This window comes from Oncorhynchus nerka, linkage group LG5 (assembly GCF_034236695.1).
Source record: "Oncorhynchus nerka isolate Pitt River linkage group LG5, Oner_Uvic_2.0, whole genome shotgun sequence".
NCBI classification, from domain to species: Eukaryota; Metazoa; Chordata; class Actinopteri; order Salmoniformes; family Salmonidae; genus Oncorhynchus; species Oncorhynchus nerka.
In genome coordinates this window covers 31,905,384-31,929,666 of record NC_088400.1, presented here as the reverse complement: position 1 = coordinate 31,929,666, position 24,283 = coordinate 31,905,384, and the positions used below count along the sequence as shown (strand labels likewise).

The window sequence follows — 24,283 nt, the reverse complement described above, 5'->3', positions numbered from 1 at the left end:
CTGATATATGATTAGATACATGGGGAATGTTCCACTGTTAAACTGATATATGATTAGATACATGGGGAATGTTCCACTATAAAACTGATATATGATTAGATACATGGGGAATGTTCCACTATAAAACTGATATATGATTAGATACATGGGGAATGTTCCACTGTTAAACTGATATATGATTAGATACATGGGGAATGTTCCACTGTAAAACTGATATGAGATTAGATACATGGGGAATGTTCCACTATAAAACTGATATATGATTAGATACATGGGGAATGTTCCACTGTTAAACTGATATATGATTTAGATACATAAACTGGAATGTTCCACTGTTAAACTGATTAGATATGATTAGATACATTAGGGGAATGTTCCACTGTTAAACTGATATATGATTAGATACATGGGGAATGTTCCACTGTAAAACTGATATATGATTAGATACATGGGGAATGTTCCACTATAAAACTGATATATGATTAGATACATGGGGAATGTTCCACTATAAAACTGATATATGATTAGATACATGGGGAATGTTCCACTATAAAACTGATATATGATTAGATACATGGGGAATGTTCCACTGTAAAACTGATATGTGATTAGATACATGGGGAATGTTCCACTGTAAAACTGATATGTGATTAGATACATGGGGAATGTTCCACTGTTAAACTGATATATGATTAGATACATGGGGAATGTTCCACTGTAAAACTGATATGAGATTAGATACATGGGGAATGTTCCACTATAAAACTGATATATGATTAGATACATGGGGAATGTTCCACTGTTAAACTGATATATGATTAGATACATGATTAGATTAGACACATGGGGAATGTTCCACTATAAAACTGATATATGATTAGATACATGGGGAATGTTCCACTATAAAACTGATATTTGATTAGATACATGGGGAATGTTCCACTATAAAACTGATATATGATTAGATTAGAATGTTCCACTGTAAAACTGATATATGATTAGATACATGGGGAATGTTCACTGTAAAACTGATATGTGATTAGATACATGGGGAATGTTCCACTGTAAAACTGATATGTGATTAGATACATGGGGAATGTTCCACTGTTAAACTGATATATGATTAGATACATGGGGAATGTTCCACTGTAAAACTGATATGAGATTAGATACATGGGGAATGTTCCACTATAAAACTGATATATGATTAGATACATGGGGAATGTTCCACTGTTAAACTGATATATGATTAGATACATGGGGAATGTTCCACTGTAAAACTGATATATATGATTAGATAAAACATGGGGAATGTTCCACTATAAAACTGATATATGATTAGATACATGGGGAATGTTCCACTGATTAAACATGATAAAACTGATATGATTAGATACATGGGGAATGTTCCACTTCCACTATAAAACTGATATATGATTAGATACATGGGGAATGTTCCACTATAAAACTGATATATGATTAGATACATGGGGAATGATAAAACTGATATATGATTAGATACATGGGGAATGTTCCACTATAAAACTGATATATGATTAGATACATGGGGAATGTTCCACTGTAAAACTGATATGTGATTAGATACATGTGGGAATGTTCCACTGTTAAACTGATATATGATTAGATACATGGGGAATGTTCCACTGTAAAACTGATATGTGATTAGATACATGGGGAATGATAAACTGATATATGATTAGATACATGGGGAATGTTCCACTGATTAAACTGATATATGATTAGATACATGGGGAATGTTCCACTGTAAAACTGATATATGATTAGATACATGGGGAATGTTCCACTGTAAAACTGATATGTGATTAGATACATGGGGAATGTTCCACTGTAAAACTGATATGTGATTAGATACATGGGGAATGTTCCACTGTATGATTAAACATGAATGTTCCACTGTAAAACTGATATATGATTAGATACATGGGGAATGTTCCACTGTAAAACTGATATGTGATTAGATACATGGGGAATGTTCCACTATAAAACTGATATGTGATTAGATACATGGGGAATGTTCCACTATAAATGTTCACTGATATATGATTAGATACATGGGGAATGTTCCACTATAAAACTGATATTGAGATACATGGGGAATGTTCCACTGATATGTGATTAGATACAAAACTGTAAAATGATATATGATTAGATACATGGGGAATGTTCCACTGTAAAACTGATATATGATTAGATACATGGGGAATGTTCCACTGTAAAACTGATATATGATTAGATACATGGGGAATGTTCCACTGTAAAACTGATATGTGATTAGATACATGGGGAATGTTCCACTATAAAACTGATATATGATTAGATACATGGGGAATGTTCCACTGTGAAAACTGATATGATATGTGATTAGATACATGGGGAATGTTCCACTGTAAAACTGATATATGATTGATTGGGGAATGTTCCACTGTAAAACATGATTAGATACATGGGAATGTTCCACTGTAAAACTGATTAGATACATGGGGAATGTTCCACTGTAAAACTGATATGTGATTAGATACATGGGGAATGTTCCACTGTAAAACTGATATGTGATTAGATACATGGGGAATGTTCCACTGTAAAACTGATATGTGATTAGATACATGGGGAATGTTCCACTGTAAAACTGATATTGTGATTAGGGGAATGTTCCACTGTAAAACTGATATGATTGATTAGATACATGGGGAATGTTCCACTGTAAAACTGTTCCACTATAAAATATGTGATTAGATACATGGGGAATGTTCCACTGTAAAACTGATATATGATTTAGAATGTTACATGGGATTAGATACATGGGGAATGTTCCACTGTAAAACTGATATGTGATTAGATACATGGGGAATGTTCCACTGTTAAACTGATATATGATTAGATACATGGGGAATGTTCCACTGTAAAACTGATATGAGATGATTAGATACATGGGGAATGTTCACTATAAAACTGATATATGATTAATACATGGGGAATGTTCCACTGTTAAACTGATATATGATTAGATACATGGGGAATGTTCCTGTAAAACTGATATTTGATTAAACATGGGGAATGTTCCACTATAAAACTGATATATGATTAGATACATGGGGAATGTTCCACTATGATTAGATACTGATGTTCCACTGTTAAACTGATATTGATTAGATACATGGGGAATGTTCCACTGTAAAACTGATATATGATTAGATACATGGGGAATGTTCACACTGATATATGATTAGAAAACTGATATATGATTAGATACATGGGGAATGTTCCACTGTTAAACTATATGATTGATTGGGGAATGATACATGGGGAATGTTCCACTGTAAAACTGATATGTGATTAGATACATGGGGAATGTTCCACTGTAAAACTGATATGATTAGATACATGGGGAATGTTCCACTGTAAAACTGATATATGATTAGATACATGGGGAATGTTCCACTGTAAAACTGATATGAGATTAGATACATGGGGAATGTTCCACTATAAAACTGATATATGATTAGATACATGGGGAATGTTCCACTGTTAAACTGATATATGATTAATACTGGGGAATGTTCCACTGTAAAACTGATTATGATTACATGGGGAATGTTCCACTATAAAACTGATATATGATTAGATACATGGGGAATGTTCCACTGTAAAACTGATATGTGATTAGATACATGGGGAATGTTCACTATAAAACTGATATATGATTAGATACATGGGAATGTTCCACTATAAAACTGATATATGATTAGATACATGGGGAATGTTCCACTGTAAAACTGATATGTGATTAGATACATGGAATGTTCCACTGTTAAACTGATATTTCTTATGATTAGATACATGGGAATGTTCCACTGTAAAATGATATGTGATTAGATACATGGGGAATGTTCCACTGTAAAACTGATATATGATTAGATACATGGGGAATGTTCCACTGTAAAACTGATATGTGATTAGATACATGGGGAATGTTCCACTGATTAATACATGGGGAATGTTCCATATATGATTAGATACATGGGGAATGTTCACTGTAAAACTGATATGTGATTAGATACATGGGGAATGTTCCACTGTAAAACTGATATGTGATTAGATTGGGGAATGTTCCACTGTAAAACTGATATATGATTAGATACATGGGGAATGTTCCACTGTAAAACTGATATATGATTAGATACATGGGGAATGTTCCACTGTTAAACTGATATATGATTAGATACATGGGGAATGTTCCACTATAAAACTGATATGTGATTAGATACATGGGGAATGTTCCACTATAAAACTGATATATGATTAGATACATGGGGAATGTTCCACTATAAAACTGATATATGATTAGATACATGGGGAATGTTCCACTGTTAAACTGATATATGATTAGATACATGGGGAATGTTCCACTGTAAAACTGATATGTGATTAGATACATGGGAATGTTCCACTATAAAACTGATAATGATTAGATACATGGGAATGTTCCACTGATATGTGATTAGATAAAACTGATATATGATTAGATACATGGGGAATGTTCACTGTTAAACTGATATATGATTAGATACATGGGGAATGTTCCACTGTAAAACTGATATGTGATTAGATACATGGGGAATGTTCCACTGTGAAAACTGATATACATGGGGAATGATTAGATACATGGGGAATGTTCCACTGTTAAACTGATATATGATTAGATACATGGGGAATGTTCCACTGTAAAACTGATATATGATTAGATACATGGGGAATGTTCCACTATAAAACTGATATGTGATTAGATACATGGGGAATGTTCCACTATAAAACTGATATGTGATTAGATACATGGGGAATGTTCCACTATAAAACTGATAATGATTGATATGAATGATTAGATACATTAGGGGAATGTTCCTGTAAAACTGATATGTGAAATACTGATGTTATGTGATTAGATTACATGGGGAATGTTCCACTGTAAAACTGATATATGATTAGATACATGGGGAATGTTCCACTGTAAAACTGATATGTGATTAGATACATGGGGAAACTATAAAACTGATATGTGATTAGATACATGGGGAATGTTCCACTATAAAACTGATATGTGATTAGATACATGGGGAATGTTCCACTGTAAAATATATGATACTGATATGTGATTAGATACATGGGGAATGTTCCACTGTAAAACTGATATATGATTAGATACATGGGGAATGTTCCACTGTAAAACTGATATGTGATTAGATACATGGGGAATGTTCCACTGTAAAACTGATATATGATTAGATACATGGGGAATGTTCCACTGTAAAACTGATATGTGATTAGATACATGGGGAATGTTCCACTGTAAAACTGATATGTGATTAGATACATGGGGAATGTTCCACTGTAAAACTGATATGTGATTAGATACATGGGGAATGATCTTGAGGTCAATAATCAAGAAAGAGAGGAGGCAAACATTAATTTATTTACAATATTTACTGTTAATAAAAAAATCATTATTTATTGATTCAAGCAAAATGTCCTAGTTATGTAGATACACTAACCAAGCATTAACAGATTGAGTAACAGTTTTCTAAGTCATTTCTAATCTGAGTTACTGTGTTGTTACTTTGTTCCTCGTGTTACTTTGTTCCCCAGTCTCCCCTATTGCGTATTTGAATTTGATAATATTTTCTCTGGATTTGATAACTAAATGTGAAGACTTCTTGTCTAGAGACAAATGTGTCATTGTTTTATCAAAGTAAGGAAGTTAAATAACAACCTTGTGTTTCCGCACCCTTTTGTCAGAGAAAGGGGGGCTAGCTAATGTAAGAACTGCTGGATAAGAACTGTTAATTCTAGAACGAGGAAGACAACACATCAAGAGAGGTTTCAGTTGCAGATTCTTCTCAGTTTGACTTGCATAGCCAGACTTGTGGACAAAAGTAAAGGAAACATCTTTTTGGGGGCTCATTTGAAGTCAGTTAATTGAATTAGGGAGTGAAGAGAGAGACATGGAGGCTGTTTTTGGATTGTTGGTGATGATAGCAGGAGTGTCTCATGGTAAGTTATGTCTTTATTTGTGTCGTAGCTCATTATGCAAGAGCCTACTATTTTCAGACTGTGAAGACTATGGCTATATGGCGACAGGAGGGAAGTAGAGAGTTATGGAGAGGTTTTCCTTTCCAATCATATCTGAGTATAACTGTTGATTGCTTGTGTGTCCTTATCATTACAACAACAATAATTGGTGTCTGGAAAATATATTGATAAAAGATATGTATATTCCTGCCAAACCTGAGACGGCTAGATCTGATTGTTCCTTTCAATACTGTTTTCTGCTGTATCCCACTCATTGTATAAGTCATCTTTGAAGTAATTGGCAACTCAGTGTCAGACAATTAAATGATAAGAAACCACTCCAGTTCAGTCATACTTATGACAGTAACATATTTTCACTTTATCCACTTATACCAGTTCTGTCAGAATTGTGACACAATGTTCAACTTTGTCCTCAGGCATGTTGACCTCCTCCTGTGATGCTAGAGAGGATGGATGTCAGTGTTATGGAGCCCTGGGAGGAACTGTCTATCTCCAGCTGACTGATACCACAGTATCTGAACTCACATTTAAAAAAGATCCCACTGGTGTAACTACAGAGATACTCCGAATGAGAAGAAACAAAATGATCATCGCTGACTCCATTAAAGCTAGATCAGAGTTCTTCATGAACAACAAGACATTTAGGATGGATAACACCGAAAGGACGGATTCTGATGAATACCTCTTAGAAACATTTCATTCTAATGGAAGTTCAATGGCCACCAGAAGACTACACCTGTTCATTGAAGGTAAATAGCTAACCCTCTTAAAAAAAATATAGCTACATGACTGTATAGGGATACTTGAAAGTTGGGGCAATCCTTGTCTGGCAGGGAAACTTTTAATTTTTAATCATTTTCATTATTTGAGCCAAAAAAATACATTTAGGGAATTTTAAAAGGTAAAATATTTGCAATATTATTCATTTCCATGTTGGGCTCTTTGCCAGGAAATGCCCTTGTCTAGAGCAAAGGTCCACAATTTCAAACTCCCCCAAAAGTGTTTAAAATTCTAAAAACTTGCGAAAATGTATAATAACTGTGAAAGGAGCTCATGTAGTTTCCTGCAATAGCCCTTTCTGATTTAAAGTAATATTTCTCTCAAAACTGTGATTCCTAAAAAAATATGTGTCCAGAGTTTTGGTCAACTTCGTCATATTTGTCTAAAATCCTAAATGAATCTGAAATGATCGGGGTAAGCTATACCATGACAACGCCTTCATCTCCTGATTAACTGCAGTGCAACAAGACAGTGCATGGTCCTGAAAGTCCTCTACTTTTGATCGATTTAAACAAACAATATTGAAATCCCCATGGTCACAGGGGATATGCAGCAAGTGAAGGGGATTTGCAAGCGATTCTAGTATTTCATGTCACAGCAATATATCATATCTGTTAGCAAACAATTGAATTTGATTTAAACAATGTGTTCATATGAAGCATAAGTGGTTGCTTTCCCATTGTATTGTTTTTGGTAAATTTGTATTGAGTCAGGCAGCTCCAAAATGCAGCTGTTTCAGTCTCACTCTGTGCTTTCTATGGTGGAGGGGCAGACAGAGAGCATGATTGGCTCAGGGTGCTGTTACTCTGGGAGAGCTAGCCAACAGCTGGGAGAGCTAGCCAGCAAAACATCCATTTTTGTAAGGGTTCTATTTATGAAGGCTGAGGGTATATCTGGGTTTGTTTATCCAGTTCGATTTCTTTTTGTACATGAATCCACATGTAAGGAGATGAATAACTCATTTACCAATGTTGTATGAAAAAACAAACATCACCACCTTAAAAAGAAAGTGTTCTCTGTGACAAGGGTAGAAGGAGGTTTTCAGGTATTGGATTTTGTGGATATGAATAATTCCTTTAAGATTAAGTGGTTGAAAAAAAGGCATAACATCTCCAGAGACTTTATACTTTTTTATTCCTCATAACATTTTTAAGAAAATTGTGAGTTTACCATTTTTGTTGTCTTGTAATTACAACATACTGTATATATTTTTCTATCAGCAAGCCCTTATGGCATGTTTTGTGCATGACCTTTCAGCCTATCAGCACCCCCTAGAGAACGTTGGGGGAATCTACTTTAGCATATGCTTCAGATGCATATCAACAATGCTTGATAAATAAATACTTGATAAATATATTGTAAAGGAAACTTCTTGAAACTAGGGGGCAATATTTTTATTTTTGGAAAAATAACGTTCCAAAAGTAAACCGCCTATTTCTCAGGACCAGATGCTAGAATATGCATATAATTGACAGCTTATGATAGAAAACACTCTAAAGTTTCCAAAACTGTCAAAATATTGTCTGTGAGTTTAACAGAACTGATATTGCAGGCGAAACCCTGAGGAAAATCCAATCAGGAAGTGCCTCTTATATTGAAACCGTTGTGTTCCTATGCACCCCTCTTGGCCATTGAAAGGGATATCAACCAGATTCCTTTTTCTACGTATTCCCTAAGGTGTCTACAGCATTTTGATGTAGTTTCACACCTTTATGTTGAAGAATGAGCGTAAACGACTACATTGCGTAAGTGGCCTGCTGAAGGCTCTCAGAGTGATTATTGCGTAAAAGACAGAGGTAGTCATTTTTCCTCTCGCTCCCACTGAAAAGCCAATTGTCCAGGTTGATATATTATCAAATAGATATTTGAAAAACACCTTGAGGACAAACAAAGGTATTTTGGGTATAAAAATCATCTTTATGGAACAAAAGGAACATTTGCTGTCTAACTGGGAGTCTCGTCAGTGAAAACATCCGAAGATCATCAAAGGTAAACGGTTCATTTGATTGCTTTTCTGATTTTCGTGACCAAGCTTCCTGCTGCTAGCTGGACATAATGCTATACTAGGCTATCGATAAACTTACACAAACGCTTGTCTTGCTTTGGCTGTAAAGCATAATTTCAAAATCTGAGATCACAGGGTGATTAACAAAAGGCTAAGCTGTGTTTCACTATATTTCACTTGTGATTTCATGAATATGAATATTTTCTAGTAATATTTTTTGACCGTTGCGCTATGCTAATTAGTGTAGTTGATGACAATTCTCCCGGATCCTGGGATAGGTAGTTCCAAGAGGTTGCATGAATAAACATTCATGGGAATATGTCAATAAAAAAAATTACAACAATAGTTATTTGTTTAGCCATAGTCAAGGATATGTTTTGAACAATTCTACAAAGTCCTAGAAAATACATCGGCATATAGCCTGTTTTAGTTTCCTTTACATTAAAACATAATTCTAGTCCATTTGACCAACTTTATTTGTAGATTTGATTAGTAATAGTTATAGTAATAAAGTCCAGTTACAGGTTACTTTGACAAAGAAACGAAAAAGAGGATAATAATAATAACTGGTGAAATGATTTGCTGTATTCCTAAACAAAATCACCCGTGGATAAACAATTGTCAATGATTAATTGCACAAGAAATATTGGTTAGTGTCATAGAAACTGCTCAATATACTCTTTCAGATGCAATATAGCAATCGAAATATTTTCCCTGCATCTGTCAATTACAAGATGTGCCAATCTCTTCATGTACAATTTGACAACTGATAGGCCTAATATTGTCACTCAGATTATTGTCAATTGAATCTATAACTCGTATTATATGTGAAATTAGTTTTGGTGTAGTTTAGGTGTAGTTTAGGTGTAGTTTCGATGTGCATCGTTTGTTTCCCGCTCATCAACGTGGACAGAGCATTTTTAGTTCCCTTAAAATACATTTGATTAGTAATAGAGCTACAGTAAATAAAACAGTCCCAAAACAGGTTATTTTTACAAAGTAAAAAGGTACGCGGTCCAATTTTTAACATGATCGCCAACACTGATAAATAGATACAGCACAAACTCATCATTACACTATTGTTGTTCGAAATTAAATCAACCTTTTCACCCTCCTTATCATTCAGTTAGGCCTAATTTAAGTACAATTGTGAAGTAAGGTGCACAATTATCGCCCATTAGTGGTTAATTCAGTGAGGAGAGAGACGCATTAGCACCTGTCCTACAGCATATTGTCTCGGCTGTAGGTAGGAACAGGTGTGGGGAAAAGGCTCTAAATACTTTTCTGTTTGTGATTTAAAAATGATGACAAATGAGCTTAGCTTTTTTTATAGCTTTTTGGGGGGGCTGATTTTTTAAATTGACAAAATCAAATGTTAGTGGACGTTGGCCTATGGGGTTCTAGTGTTCAGAGCCCTAGTTACACACAAAGAATATTGTTCTGTGGTTAATGCTATTCCCCCAGGTATCTCCCAGCTAATGAAAAGTCCAATTTTCAAGGTATACTTAGAATAGAACCCAGTCTATGTATTAATGGTATTGATATCAAAGTCCCAAGTGTACAAATAAACACATAAAATAATACAAAACACTGCGGAGAAGAGATTTTCGGAGTGGACTTCTAGTCCAACTCAGGAGGTGCACACACCACCCACCGCTTCTGAGTATATTACTCGCTAATGTTCAGTCGCTGGATAATAAAGTTGACGAGCTCAAGGCGAGGATTTCCTTCCAGAGAGACATCAGGGATTGTAACATACTCTGTTTCACAGAAACATGTCTCTCTCGGGATATACTGTCCGTACAGCCAGTTGGGTTCTCAGTTCATCGCTCAGACAGGAATACATATCTCTCCAGGAAGAAGAAGGGCAGAGGTGTATGTTTCATGATTAACTACTCATGGTGTGTTTGTGATAACACACAGGAACTCAAGTCCTTTTGTTCACCAGACCTAGAATACCTCACAATCAAATTCCGATTGATCGCGCTGCTAAAACACTCGACACTGCTACTCCAACTTCCAGGATGCCTACATGGCCTTTCCCTGTCCTCCCTTCGTCAAATCTGATCACGACTACATTTTGCTACTCCTTTCTTATTGGCAGAAACTCAAACAAGAAGTTCCCGTGCTAAGAACTATTCAAAGCTGGTGTTACCAATCAGAATCCTCGCTTCAAGATGGTTTTGATCAAGCGGACTGGGATATGTTCCGGGTAGCCTCTGAGAATAATATTGACGAATACAATGATACAGTGACTGAGTTTATCAGTAAGTGTATAGGTACAACATCTCCTATACACTTCCTGATAAACTCAGCAACTGTATCGGTGTATTCCAACTCATCACGGGGGCAAACTACCTGCCCTCCACGACACCCACAGCACCCGATGTCACAGAAAGGCCAAAAAGATCATGAAGGACAACAACAAGGCGAAGTCAGTACAGGTGCATCAAAGATGCGACTGATGGACTGAAAAACAGTTTCTATCTCAAGGCCATCAGACTGTTAAATAGTCATCACTAGCCCAATAGAGGCTGCTGCCATATATACATAGACTTGAAGTCCCTGGCCACTTTAATAATGGAACACTAGTCACTTTAATAATGTCTAGATATTTGAATCTCATATATTTATACTGTATTCTATTCCATTCTACTGTATCTTAGTCCAGGCTGCTCTGATATTTCTTGTCCAAATTTGTATATATTCTTAATTCCATTCCTTTATTTTAGATGTGTGTGTATATTGTTATGAAATTGATAGATATTACTTGTTAGATATTACTGCACCGTTGGAGCTAGAAACACATGCATTTCGCTAAACCCGCAATAAAATCTGCTAAACACATGTATATGACCAATACAATTTGATTTGATTTGAACTGTGGAACCTTATATAGGTGTGTGCCTTTCCAAATAATTTCCAATCAATTGAATTTACCACAGGTGGACTCCAATCAAGTTGTAAAAACACATCAAGGATGATCAATGTGTATATAAGCAATTCCAAGATGACGTAGCATTGAAGACGTGTTTTGTTCATCCTCTCGTGTACTTTTGTATTTTTCGTATTTTTTGTTTATATTTCAATTGTTTTTTTTCTCAATCTCTTTTCGATTTTTAATTCGATTATACCTTCCAGTAACCTGCCTCACCCAATGTGATACGGAATCGCTATTATTTTTTAACTTTAGAACACATTCAAGAACCTCCAGAAGCTAACCAGCTAATTAGCTACAAGCTATTTAGTCATTGTTAGCCACTGCTAGCGGCTTTTACCATCTGCACAGATACCAGCCCTGTTCTTAGCTTGGATATTACTCGCCAATCTACCAGTATCGGACTGTCTCTCGACAACAATGTCGGATTCCTGCCGTAATCGCTGGGCCACTACTTCTAATCTTCACAACTAGCTTGCACCCTCCGTGGCACCCAGTACCGAAGCTATCCCTGAGGCCCACCCCCCGGCCTACTCAGCTGTTCACCCGAACCCCACTCATACACGGCTAGAGCCCAATACTCCACCGGATCTTTGCTGTAAACTCTGGACCTTGGCACCGGATCACCGCTGCTACTGATTGGCTATAGTGGCTAACGCCACTGCCACGAAGCAAGCACTAGTTAGCCGTGAGCCAGGCACATCTCCCGGCTTGCAAACAAAATACTACAATGCCTCTTTCGCCATCTGGCTTGGATTCTCTGTCGACACGGCGCCCCGCCGCACCACCACGTCTGGTCTGCCGACGAATACTCCATCCGCTGTGCCTTCAACCGGCCTCCGTCTGAGCAGACCCCCCTACCAGCCCCAGGCTACTAACTTTAAACGCCGTGTCGCCCGCCTGCTAGCGTAGTGGCGGTTTCCCTGTTCCATCTACTGCTGCCCCCTGGACACTATGATCACTTGGCTGCATAGCTGATGCCTGCTGGACTGTCCATTAATCACGGTACTCCATTCTGTTTATTCATGTTTTATCTGTCGGCCCCAGCCGCAAACTCAGGCTCTGTGTGTAGTTAATCCGTCCCTCTCTGCCTAGTCATCGCAATTTTACCTGCTGTTGTTGTGTTAGCTGACTAGCTGTTGTCTCACCTGTTGTTTTAGCTAGTCTCCCAATCAACACCTGCGATTACTTTATGCCTCGCTGTATGTCTCTCTCAAATATCAATATGCCTTGTATACTGTTGTTCAGGTTAGTTATCATTGTTTTAGTTTACAATGGAGCCCCTAGTTCCACTCCTCATACCTCTGATACCCCCTTTGTCCCACCTCCCACACATGTGGTGACCTCACCCATTATAACCAGCATGTCCAGAGATACAACCTCTCTTATCATCACCCAGTGCCTGGGCTTACCTCCGCTGTACACGCACACCACCATATCCCTGTCTGCACATTATGCCCTGAATATATTCTACCATGCCCATAAATCTGCTCCTTTTATTCCTTGTCCCCAACGCTCTAGGCGACCAGTTTTAATAGCCTTTAGCCGCACCCTCATCCTACTCCTGCTCTGTTCCTCGGGTGATGTGGAGATAAACCCAGGCCCTGCATGTCCCCAGGCACCCTCATTTGTTGACTTCTGTGATCGAAAAAGCCTTGGTTTCATGCATGTCAACATCAGAAGCCTCCTCCCTAAGTTTGTTTTACTCACTGCTTTAGCACACTCTGCCAACCCTGATGTCCTTGCAGTGTCTGAATCCTGGCTTAGGAAGGCCACCAAAAATTCTGAGAATTCCATACCCAACTATAACATTTTCTGTCAAGATAGAACTGCCAAAGGGGGAAGAGTTGCAATCTACTGCAGAGATAGCCTGCAAAGTTCTGTCATACTTTCCAGGTCTATCCCAAACAGTTCGAACTTCTAATTAAAAAAATTAATCTCTCCAGAAATAAGTCTCTCACTGTTGCCACCTGCTACCGACCCCCCTCAGCTCCCAGCTGTGCCCTGGACACCAACTGTGAATTGATCGCCCCCCATCTAGCTTCAGAGTTTGTTCTGTTAGGCGACCTAAACTGGGATATGCTTAACACCCCGGCAGTCCTACAATCTAAGCTAGATGCCCTCAATCTCACACAAATCATCAAGGAACCCACCAGGTACAACCCTAACTCTGTAAGCAAGGGCACCCTCATAGACGTCATCCTGACCAACTGGCCCTCCAAATACACCTCCGCTGTCTTCAACCAGGATCTCAGCGACCACTGCCTCATTGCCTGTATCCGCTACGGTGCCGCAGTCAAACGACCACCCCTCATCACTGTCAAACGCTCCCTAAAACACTTCTGTGAGCAGGCCTTTCTAATCGACCTGGCCCGGGTATCCTGGAAGGACATTGACCTCATCCCGTCAGTTGAGGATGCCTGGTCATTCTTTAAGAGTAACTTCCTCACCATATTAGATAAGCATGCTCCGTTCAAAAAATGCAGAACTAAGAACAGATACAGCCCTTGGTTCACTCCAGACCTGACTGCCCTCGACCAGCACAAAAACATCCTGTGGCGGACTGCAATAGCATCGAACAGTCCCCGCGATATGCAACTGTTCAGGGAAGTCAGGAACCAATACACGCAGTCAGTCAGGAAAGCTAAGGCCAGCTTCTTCAGGCAGAAGTTTGCATCCTGTAGCTCCAACTCCAAAAAGTTTTGGGACACTGTGAAGTCCATGGAGAACAAGAGCACCTCCTCCCAGCTGCCCACTGCACTGAGGCTAGGGAACACGGTCACCACCGACAAATCCATGATTATCGAAAACTTCAACAAGCATTTCTCAACGGCTGGCTATGCCTTCCGCCTGGCTACTCCTACCTCGGCCAACAGCTCCGCCCCCCCCGCAGCTCCTCGCCCAAGCCTCTCCAGGTTCTCCTTTACCCAAATCCAGATAGCAGATGTTCTGAAAGAGCTGCAAAACCTGGACCCGTATAAATCAGCTGGGCTTGACAATCTGGACCCTCTATTTCGGAAACTATCCGCCGCCATTGTCGCAACCCCTATTACCAGCCTGTTCAACCTCTCTTTCATATCGTCTGAGATCCCCAAGGATTGGAAAGCTGCCGCAGTCATCCCCCTCTTCAAAGGGGGAGACACCCTGGACCCAAACTGTTACAGACCTATATCCATTCTGCCCTGCCTATCTAAGGTCTTGAAAGCCAAGTCAACAAACAGGTCACTGACCATCTCGAATCCCACCGTACCTTCTCCGCTATGCAATCTGGTTTCGAGCCGGTCACGGGTGCACCTCAGCCACACTCAAGGTACTAAACGACATCATAACCGCCATCGATAAAAGACAGTACTGTGCAGCCGTCTTCATCGACCTTGCCAAGGCTTTCGACTCTGTCAATCACCATATTCTTATCGGCAGACTCAGTAGCCTCGGCTTTTCGGATGACTGCCTTGCCTGGTTCACCAATTACTTTGCAGACAGAGTTCAGTGTGTCAAATCGGAGGGCATGTTGTCCGGTCCTCTGGCAGTCTCTATGGGGGTGCCACAGGGTTCAATTCTCGGGCCGACTCTTTTCTCTGTGTATATCAATGATGTTGCTCTTGCTGCGGGCGATTCCCTGATCCACCTCTACGCAGACGACACCATTCTATACACTTTCGGCCCGTCATTGGACACTGTGCTATCTAACCTCCAAATGAGCTTCAATGCCATACAACACTCCTTCCGTGGCCTCCAACTGCTCTTAAACGCTAGTAAAACCAAATGCATGCTTTTCAACCGATCGCTGCCTGCACCCGCTTGCCCGCCTAGCATCACCACACTGGATGGTTCCGACCTTGAATATGTGGACACCTATAAGTACCTAGGTGTCTGGCTAGACTGCAAACTCTCCTTCCAGACCCATATCAAACATCTCCAATCGAAAATCAAATCAAGAGTCGGCTTTCTATTCCGCAACAAAGCCTCCTTCACTCACGCTGCCAAGCTTACCCTAGTAAAACTGACTATCCTACCGATCCTCGACTTCGGCGATGTCATCTACAAAATGGCTTCCAACACTCTTCTCAGCAAACTGGATGCAGTTTATCACAGTGCCATCCGTTTTGTCACTAAAGCACCTTATACTACCCACCACTGCGACTTGTATGCTCTAGTCGGCTGGCCCTCGCTACATATTCGTCGCCAGACCCACTGGCTCCAGGTCATCTACAAGTCAATGCTTTGTAAAGCTCCGCATTATCTCAGTTCACTGGTCACAATGGCAACACCCACCCGTAGCACGCGCTCCAGCAGGTGTATCTCACTGATCATCCCTAAAGCCAAAACCTAATTTGGCCGCCTTTCCTTCCAGTTCTCTGCTGCCTGTGACTGGAACGAATTGCAAACATCGCTGAAGTTGGAGACTTTTACTTCCCTCACCAACTTTAAACATCTGCTGTCTGAGCAGCTAACCGATCGCTGCAGCTGTACATAGTCCGTCAGTATATAGCCCACCCAATTTACCTACCTCATCCCCATACTGTTTTTATTTGATTTACTTTTCTGCTTTTTTGCACACATGTATCTCTCCCTGCACATGTTCATCTGATCATTTATCACTCCAGTGTTAATCTGCTAAATTGTAATTATTCACTCCTATGGCCTATTTATTGCCTACCTCCTCATGCCTTTTGCACACAATATATATAGATTTTAAAAAATCTCTACTATGTTATTGACTTGTTTATTGTTTACTCCTTGTGTAACTCTGTGTTGTTGTCTGTTCACACATCTATGCTTTATCTTGGCCAGGTCGCAGTTGCAAATGAGAACTTTTCTCAACTAGCCTACTAAACTAGAAAAGTTCTCATTTGCAACTGCGACCTGGCCAAGATAAAGCATAGATATATATATATATATACTTATAGATGAAGCGAGGGGATAACTTTAGAGTTTAAAAAAAGTTGCATATTGTTAACCGGGACCTTGTATTAACAGGCACACAGACACAATCAGTGTCACAATATTGCAGGCAGATTGCTAGCTAGTTTACTCTATAAAAGTATGCTCAACTACCGTGTTCTTCCGTGCAATAAGAGCTAAAGATATGGGAAGTAGCCATAAACTGATCATAACCCAAATGTTATAACGTTTGTGTGTGGCTCTAAACTCATTTCTGGGATTGGTTATTAGTATATTCAATGTGTAGCCAATGTGTACTGGTTTCGATGCATATGAGTTTTGTGTAAAAGTTTTCATGTAAAAGTTGCCACTGCATGGTCATAACCATATCCTGTCAAGTCCATCTCTCTTATATATTAAGATAGAATATGTAATGGTCCAAAATCCAATTCTGGTTTGGTTTAGTTTAGCAGATACATTATCAAAACATTACACATGATTATTATTATCATCATCAACATCATCATCATTATCATCAATAGACCTAGGAGAAGCAGCATGGGATTCACCACTTTTCAACACAGGTTTGTGACTGTTTATTTTGCCTACCTACAGGGCTCATATATATTAACTGTACCTTATCCACCGGGACAAAGATATCAGGGTGGGTGAATGCCACCGACAATGACCAGTGCCACTGTCAACTATCCGCAGGTGCTACCGGTAAATCTGATATAATAATTTTAACAGATTTTATTCATCTGCTGATTAGTTGTCCCTCACAGATGAAATTGGGGAGGGGACAGGGGACCGGTCTCAGTCCGTCCATTACATGATGACCAAACTGACTCCAATGGTGCCCATTTGATTTTGTCTATGCTCACCAGACACGCAGGTTGAAATACCAAAACCAACTGTGAATGCAACCAACTATACTGAACAAAAATATGAATGCAACATGTAAAGTGTTGGTCCAATGTTTCATGAGCTGAACTAAAATATCCCAGAAATGTTCAATTTTCACAAAAAGCTTATTTCTCTCAAATGTTGTGAACAAATTTGTTAGTAAGCATTTCTCCTTTGCCAAGGTTATCCATCCATGTGACAGGTGTGGCATATCAAGAAGCTGATTAAACGGCACGATAATTACACAGGTGCACCTTGTGCTGGGTACAATAAAAGGCCACTCTAAAATGTGCAGCTTTGTCACACAATACAATGCCACAGATGCCCTAAGTTTTGAGGGTGTGCAATTGGCATTCTGACCAGAGCGGTTGCCAGAGAATTTAATGTTAATTTCCCAACCATAAGCTGCCTCCAATGTCATTTTAGAGAATTTGGCAGTACGTTCAACCGGCAACACAACCACAGACCATGTGTTTGGCGTCGTATGGGCGAATAGTTTGCTGATGGCAATGTTGTGAACAGAGTGCTCCATGATGGCGGCGGGGTTATGGTAACGGCAGGCATAAGCTATGGACAACGAGCACAATTGCATTTTATTGATGACAATTGGAATGCATATAGAAACCGTGACAAGATCCCGAGGTTCATTGTCATGCCATTCAACCGCCGCTATCACCTGACGTTTCAGCATGATAATGCACGGACCCATGTTGCAAGGATCTGTACACAATTCTTGGAAGCCTAAAATGTCCCCGTTCATCCATGGCCTGCATACTTACCAGACATGTCACCCATTAAGCATGTTTGGGATGCTCTCGATTGATGTGTACGACAGCGTGTTCCAGTTCCTGCCAATATCCAGTACCTTAGCACAGCCATTGAAGAGGAGTGGGACAACCTTTCACAGGCCACAATCAACAGCCTGATCAACACTATGTGAAGGAGATGTGTCGTGCTGCATGAGGTGGTCACACCCGATACTGACTGGTTTTCTGATCCATGCCCCTACAGATGCATATCTGTATTCCGAGTCATGTGAAATCTATAGTTTTGGTCCTAATGAATTTGTTTCAGTTGACTGATTTCCTCATATGAACTCAGTAAAATCTTTGAAATTGTTGCATTTATATTCTTGTTCAGTGTAAATTCATTTTGGGAGAGGTCGAAACAAATATGAAACATTGGCAGATGAACATTGAGTTGTTATTTTACCTGAAATCCATATGGTTCTTTTTTAGCTGGGTCTTTGTAGAATGTTGACCCATTTTGAGACACACAAAGTTGTGTTCTCTACTCTGACAAATAATCCACAGATAAAGGGGGAAACCTACAGTAGTTATTTTTTTGTTTGTTTTCTGTGATTAATCTCTCGTCATTCATTCTTCTTCTTCTCCGGATTTAATATGGCGGTTGGCAACCAACTTTAAGGTGCATTACCGCCACCAGATGAACTGGAGTGCAAGAGTTGGAACCGGTTCAGGGAACAAAACCGAAAACCACAAAACAACAATATTTTAAAAGGAACAGAAACAGAACCGAGAACGAAAGTGATCTATACTGTTCCAGAACAGAACTGTTATTTTAAAAGCATGAGAACATTGTTTTTCCAACCCCACAAAAATCACAGCAAACCCTCACTTTGCCACTTAGAAACTTATTCCAGTGTCTGCCTGCCTGCCAGTTGAAAATCTTGGCCAGTGTGTGCTTGTGTATAGGCTACCTGTCCCTCCCCTCCCCTCCCCCGAAGCATAGTCTACTCTAGCTACTGACGTTACAAGCTTCGTTGAGAAATTAGGGAGAGAGATATTTAATTAGAGAAGAATTGATTCACTTTTTCAATGTTAAGGATACTATAGTTATCACGTTTCATATTGGATTTATTAACTACAAAAAGGTAAGATGTATTTGTATTTTAATTCTGGTGCCACCCTGCACACACAAGCTTGTTAGCTAGCTAACTTAACAAGCTCTGGTCTAGATCTCAAACTCTAGGTGGCATTATGTGTACTTTAATGGAACTGAGAGTTATGATCAAGAGGTTTATAAAGGAACAGAAAGGAAAAATATAAACCGTTACTGTTTTTAGGTTCGAACCGGTTCAGAACTAAACTTTTTTTGGGTCGGAACAGCTGAAAGGAACGAAAAAAAATAATGGTAATGTTCTGAATGAAACAATTGGAAAATAATTTACTTTCCAACCCCTGCTGGAGTGTGGACCTGGTTCATCTTTCAATCGCCCACATGGCTATATGATCGTAAAAAACAATGAGTAGATGGTAGAGGTGGGACTTGTAGTGGCGTTTATTCAAGGATGCCAAGAGAAGTCAGTCCCCCAAAACAATGACCAAGAAAAAACATAAATAATGACTATTTCGTCTCTCTGTGTTTCATAATTTTCCTTAAATTCACAAGAGGCTGAAAGTATCTCACCAGAGTAAGCATCCACGCAAGCGTAACAATGCCCCTCTGTCTCTGTATGTGTCAGCCATCTATCTGATGCTGTCTGGTGAAAAAGAGTGTGACATTGTTGCCGCCCATAGTATTGAATGCAAGGGAAGCCAGCGAGTATTTGGCCCCCCTTAGTAAAAAAAAGTATAAAATAATAACCAATCAGCGTTTGAGCTAAACGGAAACATTAGCTTGCTTGACCATGCTGTATGCTTTGTGGACTTCACCAGACAGCTTTTGCTGTCCGGTTTGTGATTAAACAAATGTGTTGTTGAATTTATTCTGCCACTGTGTCTTCTTATATATCATGGTAGCAAGGCATATGAAATAACAGGTTATAGAGTAAACACCAATTATCACAACACAAAGGTTGTAATAGGGCTTTTTTCTAGCTTGGCTTCCCCAGTGGTTTTACCCACGCACCACTACTGGGGACTTGCAGCGCGTCAAGTGTCTAAAATAGAACCAGGTTAGAACCAAGTTCTATTTTAGAATCTGGCTATGCAGACGCCGTTGACACACACGAGCAGATAAAAGGATTTGAGAACATGTACTGTATGTTTATTTTTCAATGCTCTTGCCCTCAACATGTGGGCGGTGTGATCAGCATGTTGGTCACACGAGATATCTCAGACAGGTGCGTCTTGCCATAGAGATCCAGCATTTACAAATATATACCAATTTGCCCAAGGTGGGAGCTATAGTATTGAAATTAAATTTGTGATTCACACCTAGAGAGGAGGAGGTGAAGCGAGAGGGATAACTGGACCCAAAATCTGTCTTCTCCAGCAGGTGGCGTTTTTTCTTTGGTGCATTACATGGAGTACAGGGTGTGGATTAGCTAAGAGACGGAATCATTTGTGGTGCATTACATGGAGTACAGGGTGTGGATTAGCTAAGAGACGGAATCATTTGTGGTGCATTACATGGAGTATAGGGTGTGGATTAGCTAAGAGACGGAATCATTTGTGGTGCATTACATGGAGTACAGGGTGTGGATTAGCTAAGAGACGGAATCATTTGTGGTGCATTACATGGAGTACAGGGTGTGGATTAGCTAAGAGACGGAATCATTTGTGGTGCATTACATGGAGTACAGGGTGTGGATTAGCTAAGAGACGGAATCATTTGTGGTGCATTACATGGAGTACAGGGTGTGGATTAGCTAAGAGACGGAATCATTTGTGGTGCATTACATGGAGTACAGGGTGTGGATTAGCTAAGAGACGGAATCATTTGTGGTGCATTACATGGAGTACAGGGTGTGGATTAGCTAAGAGACGGAATCATTTGTTGTGCATTACATGGAGTACAGGGTGTGGATTAGCTAAGAGACGGAATCATTTGTGGTGCATTACATGGAGTACAGGGTGTGGATTAGCCAAGAGACGGAATCATTTGTGGTGCATTACATGGAGTACAGGGTGTGGATTAGCTAAGAGACGGAATCATTTGTGGTGCATTACATGGAGTACAGGGTGTGGATTAGCTAAGAGACGGAATCATTTGTGGTGCATTACATGGAGTACAGGGTGTGGATTAGCTAAGAGACGGAATCATTTGTGGGGGATGACATGTTTACTGTTGCCTTCTTCATTTATGTGTTATTCTGTCTCTCTTTTCCACAGGACCTGGGTTCAATGCGTTTGTTTATTTCCAATTTGCTGAAGTCTTCATTCTGCTGGCAATCTGTCTGGGATCATACTGTTTCTACAAGAAGAAGACTTGTCCTCAAGAGCAATGTCAGTAAATATGCATTGTACCTTTCAATTAAGGTCTAGCTTTAAAAAAAAAAGTTTCTCATTTTATTCTGCTTAATTCTCTGTCTGTCTGTCTGTCTGTCTGTCTGTCTGTCTGTCTGTCTGTCTGTCTGTCTGTCTGTCTGTCTGTCTGTCTGTCTGTCTGTCTGTCTGTCTGATCGTCAGTAAGCAGAGGAATATGAAGTCTCTCAGGTGGATCACGGTGGGACTCAGAGGAGGGTGTTGATGTCCTAAGAGTTGCTATGGGGATCAACCAGGCTTTGAGATTACCTTATGAAATAATGACGAATGGTGATATAATACTGCTTATCACTCTTTTAATCTTGAAACTCAAAGCACAGTAATGTATTAAAACCAAAGAAATACCATTCTATTCTTTTGACCTTTATTTTCTTATTTTCATTTATGTTCCTTCAGACATGCCCTTAACAAAATGAATAGTGAATGATCTATGTGATGGTGTTTATTTAATCGATTTTAACTCTTGAATTGAAGTGTTTTAGTGCTGTTTCTTTTGTTCATACTGTTACATAAACAAATGAAAAAGTTGTTTTTGAAAATATATATTTTTTCATATTCTAATGTTACCTTCTTAAGCACAAACAAATCATTATTTTACCAATAGCATACATCACATGTATTTATTAGACTGTTAGAATGTTGACATCTGAAAGACTCATCATTGGCTTGAAGGGGGTCCCTCTAGGCTTTTCTAGTGTTAAGTATCATTTAAAATGTTATAGGAGTGTATATTACAGTGTATTGATTGCATTAAAGGGTTTATTTTTTTGATGCTTGTGGTATACAGTAACAGAAATGTTCGAGAGTTGAAAGGCTTTTTAATTGGGGAACGGTAAGATATGCTTTCATTGTTATTGTAACTTGATCATGTTTGATGTATTGGTGTGATTTTAATGCATAGAAATAAAAGCAAAAAAACTTTTAAAACATTGGAAATCTTGTCACGGTCGTCATGGGAAGTCAACCAAAGCACAGCGTGGTGAGCGGACATTTTCTTTTTTATTTGAATAATGTCGCCAACAAAAACAATAAACAATACAAAACGACCGTAAAGTTTAACAGGGCATTAGTGTCAGTAACAAAAATAACTACCCACAATCAAAGGAGGGAAAAAGGGCTACATAAGTATGATTCCCAATCAGAGACAACGATAGACAGCTGTCCCTGATTGAGAACCATACCCGGCCAGAACATAGAAACAAAGAAACATAGAATGCCCACCCCACATCACACCCTGACCTAACCAATTAGAGAAATAAAACTGCTCTCTATGGTCAGGGCGTGACAAATCTACTACTTTTGAAACATGCTGGACCTCATTTCTCATTATCTATTATTTTTTAAATATTCTGGACCTCATTTTCTCATGATCTACTACTTTTTGTTTGAAGCACAACAAACTAAGTGACAATGTGCAGGGTTTTCTGACTTTTTTTTCTATCGGCCCACTGAAAAATGTTATCACACGTACTGTAACACTTCCCTTCATGAAGAGGCAATGCTGAGTTGTCGTCAGAATAACATCACAATGTCATAGACCACATCTCACATCACCAGTTCTGTGGTCTGATGTGATTAGTGCCTGGCAGAGAGAGATTATAGATAATAAACTGGAATGGAGAGAAAATGTAAGTACCTGCTATACTTGTGCTTTTCTATTTACCAATTTCTTTGTTCTATGTTTGTGCTTTTCTAGAGCCCAATTTCTGTGTTCGTGCAAGTGACTGATTGAATGAATCCTCACTTATCAGTATCTGCAATTTGGCAGTATGCCCAGACCTTGTTTTGAGAACGAAATATATCTCGGTTTCAAGGTCTCAGCTTAGAGAGATATAGCCGTATATAAGACAACTGCTGGGACTATCCCAGCATAGCTCCTGACAGACATTCACTATGGTGCATTACGTTTGTTGGAACCTCTCCAGTATGCTGACAATATTAGCTAGCTTTTGTGACACAGGGACTATGGTGGTCTGATTGAATCATGATTTAAGATTGACTTTGAGTGCTCCTGCATAAGAATTTCCACGAGATAACCTTTTCAAGAAAGCACAAAGCCCTTTGCGCTTTCATTGTATTAATTCATTTACTTCTAATACATATTTATATGATATTGGCTTTCAAAAATTACAAAAATATATGAATTAACAATGGCATTAATATATTTTCAAAGTATACAGAAACAAATTGCATTTGAATACTTTTTCTCATGAAAAATAAACAGCATGAACCTGTAACACTTTCTTAAAATGAAAGTCTCCCTCACAAATAAAATCTAATTGTATTCGTCACATGCTTCGTAAACAACAAGTGTACACTAACAGTGAAATGCTTACGGACCCTTCCCAACAATGCAGAGAGAAACAAAATATATACATAATAGAAAGTAAAGTAGCGAATACCACTTCCTCCCAA

At 39.1% G+C, this 24,283-nt stretch overlaps 1 long non-coding RNA gene across 1 annotated transcript; it reads left to right on the top strand.

Moving 5' to 3' along the window:
• The first annotated feature begins 5,848 nt into the window (after positions 1-5,848).
• On the top strand, positions 5,849-22,804 carry LOC135571776 (uncharacterized). The gene is made up of 4 exons (XR_010463930.1): positions 5,849-6,087; positions 6,543-6,875; positions 21,716-21,829; positions 22,013-22,804. It is a non-coding gene; the product is annotated as an uncharacterized LOC135571776 (long non-coding RNA).
• Positions 22,805-24,283: the final 1,479 nt, after the last annotated feature.